The sequence below is a fragment of the Equus caballus genome, chromosome 2 (assembly GCF_041296265.1).
Source record: "Equus caballus isolate H_3958 breed thoroughbred chromosome 2, TB-T2T, whole genome shotgun sequence".
In the NCBI taxonomy this organism is placed as follows: domain Eukaryota; kingdom Metazoa; phylum Chordata; class Mammalia; order Perissodactyla; family Equidae; genus Equus; species Equus caballus.
The window spans coordinates 19,341,471-19,350,998 of NC_091685.1; the positions used below are offsets into that span (position 1 = coordinate 19,341,471).

General features: G+C 39.1%; 1 long non-coding RNA gene across 1 annotated transcript; it reads left to right on the plus strand.

Annotated features, from left to right (window-relative positions):
- Positions 1–8,301: 8,301 nt before the first annotated feature.
- On the plus strand, positions 8,302–9,193 carry LOC138920480 (uncharacterized). The gene is made up of 2 exons (XR_011431686.1): positions 8,302–8,538; positions 8,851–9,193. It is a non-coding gene; the product is annotated as an uncharacterized lncRNA (long non-coding RNA).
- The last annotated feature ends 335 nt before the right edge of the window (positions 9,194–9,528 follow it).

The window sequence follows — 9,528 nt, forward strand, 5'->3', positions numbered from 1 at the left end:
ATCTCAGTAAGAAGCTTCTGTGAAGGTGGAGGAGAGGAACAGATAAAGTCAAGGATGTCAGGAAGCATGTAAGGTGATTCAGACCTTAGTTCCAGGAAGAAGGAACCCCAGGAAATTCCTCTATCAGTGTTTCTGGCTCAGCAGTAGTAGCACGAGGGGTGGAGGAGACACAGACCGCCTGTCTCCCCATGTGGGGACCAGCCCCTCCGGGGAGCTCAGGATGCCTCCAGCCTGGCTGGGTGGGGTGGGACTGTGGGGGCTGGTGTGGCAGCTGTGGGCTGCACCGAGGCCTGTCAGGCAGGAATGATTAATGAACAGCCGCGCCAGCTGAGGCTAACCTTTGGAGAGCTGAGCAGGACATCTGCAGGACTGTCAGCGCTCTGACAAGGACAGAGCTGAACAACCAATTATGCCGCCATCACTAAGGTGGGCTGTCACTTTAATCCCAGCCATTCACTTAGGCAAGGACAGGGAAATTTCTCCTCTGCAGAGGCATGTGCCTGGTCACCTTAACCATTTCAGGACAGGGCAAGGACCCTCGCTGGGAGCTGCTGGAGCTAAGCCTCCTGACAGGTCACCCCACTTCTGGGCTTTCCCCTGGTTTTCAGTCCCTCTTTCATACTGGCCGTGGGAGCAGAATTCCAAAACCACACACATGCCTCCTGTTTCGTTCTGCTGCCTCCCACAGCTTCTGGGTAAAGTCTGAATTCCTTAACCTGGCATTCAAAGCTTTTCGTCCCACTCATTCACTCCGTCACGTATCTGATGAACGATTACCTATTGAGAGTTTGGTCTGTAGTAGACTGTCTGCTATCTCGTGAGCAGAGTGATTAAATATAAGAGAGTTCTCACCCTTTAGAAGCTTGTGATCTCAGAGCAGAGGCAGATAAGTAAGTCCCTGAGTGGAGCATAAAATCTCCTATGAAAGCAGTAATAGAAAGCTGTGGGAACCAGAGGAGGAACACTGCAGCCAGATTGGTGGGGCAGGGGGCACTGATAATCTTGGGCTTCACCTAAAGCACTGAGCACACATTAGTCAGACAGAGAGGCGAGGAAAGGGAAAAGCAGCTGGAAAGAAACAAAGGTGAAAAATCCATGAATTCCAGCAATGGTAACTAATTCAGTGCTAGGTATGTGAGAAGTGGCCGACAGGTCTGGAAAAGTGGGGACCAAGCGGTGAAGGGCTTTGAATGCTGGATTAAGTGATTTGGGTTTTATCCTGCTTCTTAGAAGGGAGTAGATTTAGGACATGCCCTCCTACCTGTTTTGACATCCTCTGTAACTCTATCTTGCCCCATATCCTGGATTCCAGCCACCTTAGACTTTCTGTTTTGCTCTGACCTTGCCATGTTTTCACTCCTTCATGTTTTCACTCTTGCTCTTCTCTCAATCCGGATTGCCCCTCCCTCATTCTTTGCTGTAAAGCTAGGAGTTGCATTTAGCTGCTAATAACAGAGGCCCAAAATACAGGCAGTTTATGTAAGATGGAGGTTTATTTTTCTTTCATGTAACATGAAGTTTAGTGATAAGTAATTCAGGGCCAGCACTATCACATCTGTGTCATCAGAGATCCAGGCTCCTTCCATCTTTCTGTTCTACCATCCTTAGTGTGGCTTCCATCCTCAAAGTCACCTCATGGTCACAAGACAGCTATTAGAGCTATAGCCATTATGTCCTCATTCTAGGAAAGAAGAAAGGAAGGAGAGAAAGGCAAAAAGAACGTACTTTTCAACTAAGTCAGCAACTTTGAAAAGCTTTTCTAGAAACCTACCTAAAACTTTTGCTTTTATTTCATTGGTCACCCCATCTGTAAAGAGAGTGGGAAATGTGGTTTTTCTGTATTGTTCATTCTATGCCCAATAAAATCAAGATTGTATTAATAAGGAAGGAGCAGACAATTAGTAAGCAACTAGCAATCTCTGCCACAATTGCTAAGCAAAAAGCACTTGAGCACATGTCACAGAAGAGGCAGATAGGAAAGAAATTAAGGGCTCAAGGATGGAGAAGCCACAAAATAAAACATCTAGGGGAGAACAAGAAAATCAGAACAATGAAGATAAATGTAAACAATAGTTAAAAGTCTAGGCATCCCCAAGTTTCTAACATTTACTTTGGAAAAAAGAAGTTTTACATGATATAAAAAGGGATACTATAATAAATACAATTACTCAATTACTAAAACCCTGGTTATAGAAAAGGATGAAGTGTGAATTAAGAAGAGAGAATAAAAGTATGCTAACTACTTACCTTAAGTAAAAAGATCTCAAAAGATTCCAAACCACACTTAATTCTTACAATTAGAAGAACATAAATTAAGAACTATTTTTGAAAAATATCAAGGTTATAAGTAGTGGAATTAGAGCCAGCATTTCTCTTCTAATACATTAGAGAAAATAAATGCAAAGAAAATAGACTCCATCTACCAAAAGACAGGTAAAAAAGGAACAAGATCGTTAATAACAAGATGACAGGGAAGAAAACAACTAGCTATAACAATGTGTATAAATGCATTAAATTTCCCTGTTAAAATATAAATACTCTCAGATTTTATCTAAAAAAAATTCGACTGTATTCTATTTATAAGACAATCAACTAAAACAAAGTTAGGAAAAGGGATTTTTTCAAAAGGGATGGACAAAAGCACATTAGAATTTAGAAATCAGAGACCACAATATTAATCAGGCAAAGTATAATCTAGAGCCATAAAGAATTAAACAAACAAAAAAAAAAGAGTTTTGTTTCATGTAGAGAGAATCCCAGCGTTAGCCTGAGTAAGACTTAGAAATGTCTAAGTATTTCTTTTGGAATACCAGAAATTTATGTGAACAGAAGCTGAAGGGTATCTTGGGACAGAACTCAAGCTGTGTCCACTGCAGGGAATTGAGACATGGCTAGGCATGTCTTATGAGATGATAGGCCTTTCTGCACCAAAAGGCTTTTTGCCCGAGATTTTAGGAGGCTTATCATTAGGGATAAAGAAACCGAGTGCAATGAGTATGACCTGGAAAAGAAGTCTTAGTCACAGAAGATGAAGCAATTCTTAGCACAGCGTGGTATCTATTATTGGAATTTGACTTTTGCCTCATTCTCTGTTATTTTTCTAATCTAAGCCTCATGGAAAGCATGGAAACTCTAATTAAAGACTTAAAGTATTACTTACCTAAAAATGTGGTTAAAAAAATAAGAAACCAGCAGGACATCCTTGAGATCCCTATAACAGAGTATAATGCAAAAGGTGGAGAGAGCTATTCATTCACTTCTACTTTGCATTTGGTACCAGGCAATTTGATTGATGTTTTAGAAATATTACTCTGGTAGCAGCATGGATTGAGTAAGTCTGGAGTTAGAGAGAATAGGCATTTAAAAAGTTGTTACAGTTACCTAAGGGAGAAGTGCCGTTTGGCATCAAAAGGGCTCTAGCATTTATTGTCATCAGTGCACAGCCAAAAAGAGGGTTGCTTAACAAATAAATGCATGGTTATATCCCATGAATGCCTGGAAGAAGGTCAGTGGAACTTCCACTTATGGTCATGATGGAGTACATGGAATCAGACTTTCCTCCCACTATAAACATCCTAGACAAAGGATGCGGAGTAACTGTTTTCAAACATTGGACAATGGCAGTGCAGGGCTGTGATCTTTGAGAGGAGGGGAACAAAGAAGGCAAGATCTACAGTTACTCAAGATTTCTGCCTGGGGGTGTTTTCTTGGTCGTGGTTCTCTGAAAGGAAACCAAATCTTGCCGAGTTGAAGAGACAGACATCAGAGAGAGGGATGCCGAAGTAGTTCTAATTTCAGGGCAGAATACTAGAGAAGAGAGAATTGAGTAGAAAAAGTGCTCCAGAAATCTGCATGGAAGTCCCCTTAAATCTGTTGCTGAATCCTAAGCTACATAAAGCTGGACAAAGAATGACAGGAAGGTTGTAAGCTGAACAATTCCCAGGACTCACACAGGGCTAGGATAAGTTAGAGTTCTGACCTTTAAGGCTGGAGAGGCCTTGAAATACCCTAGATATTCAGTAGAGACCCTAGAAAGGTTTGCCTTAGTAATAGGGCTAAACTAGCCTTAGAGCAAAGTCCGCTTTAGCCCTGGGGTAATAAACCTTCAACCTTGAAAGGATCAAGCTGATCTGCAAATAACTTATCTACCTGCCAGAACAAAGTTTAAAATTCCTTAAGGGAAGACAACAAAATTCAGAACTCAAGAACATAACACTCACAATTTCCAGACGCAATAAAAAATTACTAGACAATCTAAGAAGGAGGAAAATGTGACCCATAACCAGGAGAAAATAAACTATCAAAAACAAAACTGGAAATGACAGAGATAATGGGACTAGTAGACAAAAACTTTAAAATAGCTATGAATTTATGAATATGCTAAAAGATTTAAACAACATGAATTTAATGAGGAAATAAATGGAATTTTTTAAAAGAACCATATGGAACTTCTAGAGATCAAAAATACAATATATAAAATGAAATATTCACTGAATGAGATTAACAGCAGATTATACACTGCAGAAGAAAACTCCAGTGAATTTGAAGACATAGCAATAGACAGCATCCAAATTGAAGCACAGAGAGAAAAAAAGACTGAAAAAATTAAACAGAGGCCTAATGACCTGTGGGACAATATAAAATTTAATGTCCATGTAATAAGAGTCTCATAAAGGAGGAGGGGGAGAATAGAAAAGTATTTAAAGAAATAATTGTCAAAAATTTCCAAATTTGTTGAACCCACAGATCCAAGAAACTCAATGAGACTTACATAGGATAAACACAAAGAAAATCACTCCAAGGCACATCAAATCAAATTACTGCAGACCAATAATAAAGAAAAGACCTTAAAAGCAGTTAGAGTATAAAACGTATTATATACAAGTGAACCCACATAAGAATATCCACAAACTTCTCTTCAGAAACTAACCAGAAGACAACAGTATAACATCTTTAAGTAATCAGCCAACCAAACAACCAACCATACCTATCAATCCAGAATTTTGTAACCATTGAAATAACTTTCATAAATAAAGATGAAATAACGGCTTTTTTAGATAGACAAAAGCTAACAGAATTTGTTGCCAACATAAATATAAAAGAAAGTTGTTTAGGCTAAAGGAAAATAAGACCAGATTTGAACACGGATATACAAAAAAGAATGAAGAGTGCTAGAAAGAGTAAATACATGAGTAAATACAAAATACTTTTTCCATCACTTTCAAATTTCTTTAAAAGATAATTGTCTGTTTATGGAAAAAGTAATACAGTGTATTGTGGCATAAAGTAATACAATGTATATAGAGGCATAATGACATGAAAATATACTGTTATAAAGTTTCTATATTATAGTAGTATAGTAGTATAGTATTATTGAAAGGTAAACTTTTGCATACTGTCAATCGTAGAGCAACCATTATAAAATTTAACAAATAGATATCACTAACAAGCCAATAGTATTGTTGGAATATTAAAAAATACTCAATCCAAAAGAAGGTAGTGAAAAAGGGTAAAAGGAACAAAAAATAGATGGGATAAATAGAAAACAAACAGCAAGATGGTAGACTTAACACCAGTTTTATCAATAATTACATAAAAGTATAAATAGTTTAAACATTACAATGAAAAGACAGAGATTGTCATACAGAATAAAAAAAGGCAAGACCCAACTATATGATGCCTACAGGAAATCCACTTTAAATATAAACAAAACATGTTAAAAGTGAAAGGATGCAAAAAGAGATACATGCAGACACTAATCAAAGGAAAGGTAGAGTGGATATATTAATACCAAACAAAGTAGGAATGTTATTAGGACTATTCACAAAGGTAAAAGGATCAATTCATCAAGAAGACATAATCCTAAATGCACCTAATAACAGAGCTTCAAAATATAAAGCAAAAACTAAAATGAGAAATAGATAAATCCATAAGTATAGATTATAACCCATAAGCATGTAGAAATCCCCAAAGAGATTGCAACATTCCTCTCTCAGCAATTGACAGAACAAGTAGTCAGAGGATAAGGGAGCACACAGAAGACCTGAAGAGCTTTCTTAGCCAATTTGACCTTTTTCTTAAAAAAAAAGATTTTATATTTTCTTTTTCTCCCCAAAGCCCCCCGGTACATAGTTGTGTACTTTTAGTTGTGGGTCCTCCTAGTTGTGGCATGTGGGACGCTGCCTCAGCATGGCTTGATGAGCAGTGCCATGTCCGTACCCAGGATCCAAACCGGCAAAACCCTGGACCGGCAAAGCAGAGCTCTCGAACTTAACCACTCAGCCACGGGGCCGGCCCCTGACCTTCTTGACATTTGTAGGAATTGCTAACCGAGAACAGGAGAAATGCACATGGAGCAAGATAGACATACGTTGGGCTGTAAAAAAGTCTCAATACATTTAAAAGGCTTGAATCATACAGAGTATCTTTTCTAAACAAGACACAATTCAGTTAGGAACCAATAACAAAAAGGTATCTGGAAACGCCCCAAATACTTGGAAATTAAATGCATTACTGAATAACCCATGGTTTAAAGAAAAATTGGAAAATATTTTGAACTGAATGAAAATGAAAACATGACGTCAAAATTTGTGGGATACAGCTAAAGCAGTGCTTAGAGAGATATTCATGGTTTTAAACACTTAGAAAGAAAGATCTCATCTTAATTATCTAATTGCAAACTAAGAAGCTAGAAACAGAAAAGCAAATTAAAGCTAAGAGAAACAGAAGCAAGGAAACTAAAGAAAGGAAATCAATAAAATGGAAAATAAACAGTAGAGAAAAATCAATAAAACCAAAAGCTGGTTCTTTGAAAAGGTCAACAAAATTGATAAGCCTCTAGCTAGACTAATCAAGAATAAAAGAGCAAAGACACACATTATCAATATTATGAAAGAAAGAGGACATCCCTACAGATCCTACAGACATTAAGGGAGAAAAAGGGATTTCAACTTTGTCATATCAATAAACTCAACAACTTGGATGAAATGGACACGTTCCTTGAAAGACACAAATTAAAACTGACTGAAGAACAAACAGAAAATCTGAATTGTCCTATATAGTTATATAAGAAATAGAATTCATAATTTAAAATCTCCCCACAAAGAAAACTCCAGGCCTGGATGGCTTCGATAATGGATTCTACCAAACACAGTCCTACACAAACTGAAAAAAATAGAGGCAGGGAGGACTCCTCCCAACTCTTTTTATGAGGCTAGCGTTATCTTGACCAAAAACAGACACAGACATTCTAAAAAAAGTAATCCACAGACCAATACCATTCATGAACCGCGAAGAACGGCAGGGGCACCGGATTGACGTGTCAGTCCTCAATAGAATTCTGATGAGAAATTACGGCATCAGAAGATATGGAGCTCATAAGCGGATGCTGGTGGAGCAGAGGGGGCATCTCACAGGAGGGAACTTGTTAATGAGTGAACGTGAACCCCTGCCACCTGAGTTCTCCAAAATATGACGGAGAGAGACTTTCAAGAAGTCTATGGATCCTGCACGGGAGCAAGAGCTAGTGAAATTGTGGTGTCCTTTGTTTCCACGTGCTAGTAAGATCTGGAAAACTTGTGTTTTAGTGACAAAATGCACACTTCACAACGAAAGCATAATCGAGAACTCTTAGGCACAAAATAATTTTGAATCCAAACAGTTGGAGCAAAAGCTATTAAAAATATAAGAATAAATAATCAGAAATACAACTGTGGTGAGAGATTTCAATGTTCCTCCTTTAACTTATTTTTGTTCATAACTTGGTGAATCTTTTCCATCTATATATTCAGCTTTGATTTTGGCTCAGAAAGCTTTGCTTTTTATTTTTCTTTTCTTTTTTTAAAATTATGTCTTTCATTACTGCTTCTGTCATAGATATTCTCTATGCATTTTTGGAAATACCTTTAATTTTTTGATGGGATTTCCTTTTTGCTTTTTGCCCTCCATGTATGTCTTTTTTCCCATGGCTTTATCCTTGCTTTTTCCTTTTATTTAGTTTTTAAAATTCTGCCCAAATCCCTCACATTGGCAACTCATGTAAAATACTCTTATTCTTATTTTTATTGTTACTATGTCACAGTATTATCAGCTCTGTTCTACGAGCCTTTGTAATCTAACCTTCACTTAAGCCAGAAACATGGGCACAATCTTTGACTTTTATCTCTCTCTATTTCCCCTCCTATTTTCAATGCGTCATCAAGTCCCGTAGCTTTAATCTTCAAAGGATGTCTTGGAACCCCCTTATCTCTATTCCCACAGCTACTCCCTTTGTTTGGTTCCTGATCATTTCTCTTCAGGGTTATTAAACAGCTTTCTAATGGATCGCCCGGACTCCAGTATTTCAGGACAATACCCTGATTCCGTAGCTAACTTAAGGAACTCCTTACAATTTCCCCCTGGTCTTCCTCCCCAGCGACATCTCTGAAGCTCTTCTTCCTCTCGGATGCTGAAGTCATTAGCGTTCCTGAACTGGCCAGGCTTCCTCGCATCTTTGTGACTTGCGTGTGCTGCCTAGATGTTACTGCCTACACCCCCTTGGTGAGTTTTAATTCATCCCTCAAGATTCAGCTCAAACCCCACACTCACTGGGAAGCCTTTTCTCATGCCTGTCACCCCTCCTTAGTCTGTGCAGGTGGGGTCCCCCAAACCCCACATTTTCCTCTATCACAGCACGCATCGCACGATGCTGTCATCCTCTCTTTATTCTTCTGTCTCCCTCACCTCAAGGTTGTGAGCTCCTTGGGAGCAGGAATTACCTTATTCATCTTTATTTCCCTAGCACCTAGCATAAAGCCTAGTGTAACGTGTTTTTGTTGAATGAAAAACCTAGAATATTGACCCTAATTCCAGGTCCTGGATGAAGAGCACTCATACCCTCCGCTTGACCCTGCTCTCATCCAGCTCCCGGACTGTGATACAAGCAACAGGAAAGCCACTGAGCAAGCTGTGTCTCCGGCTCCTGACTCAGGGTTTGACATACACTAGGCACTCAACAAAAATTTCTCAAGCTGGACTTGGCTGCAATATATTAATCTGTCCTAAATTGGACTGGTGCATCAAGCAAGGGCTGGAAGTCGATGAAGAAAGGCTATTTAACTGCATCCAAACCAGTCTCCACGGGGATTATATGGATTTTGTTTTTTATGGGGAAGTGAGAGGACTACTGAATAGAATAAACCCAATGCTGCTCATTGGATGGATTGTCATGATGAACGACCTGGTGACTTAGTAAGAAGGCATCTACCGTGGGGTATTTCTGAAGTTGGCCACTCAGTGTGACGGGCAGTGACAGCAGTCTCCTGTGCCTTTGTGAGGGTATCCAGCAGATGGAAATGAGATTTAGAGCGAAATCATGTTTGCGGGACAAATAAATGACAGAGCATGGGGCTCCCTCCACCTTGCTCCCCTAACACCTGGATGCAATGAGAGGTCCTAAAGGCAGGATGGTGTCTGGATATTGCCAGCCAATGGTGCTCACAACCAAGAGGGCAATTGGGGACAATCCCAGAGAAGGAGACGCATAAGCAG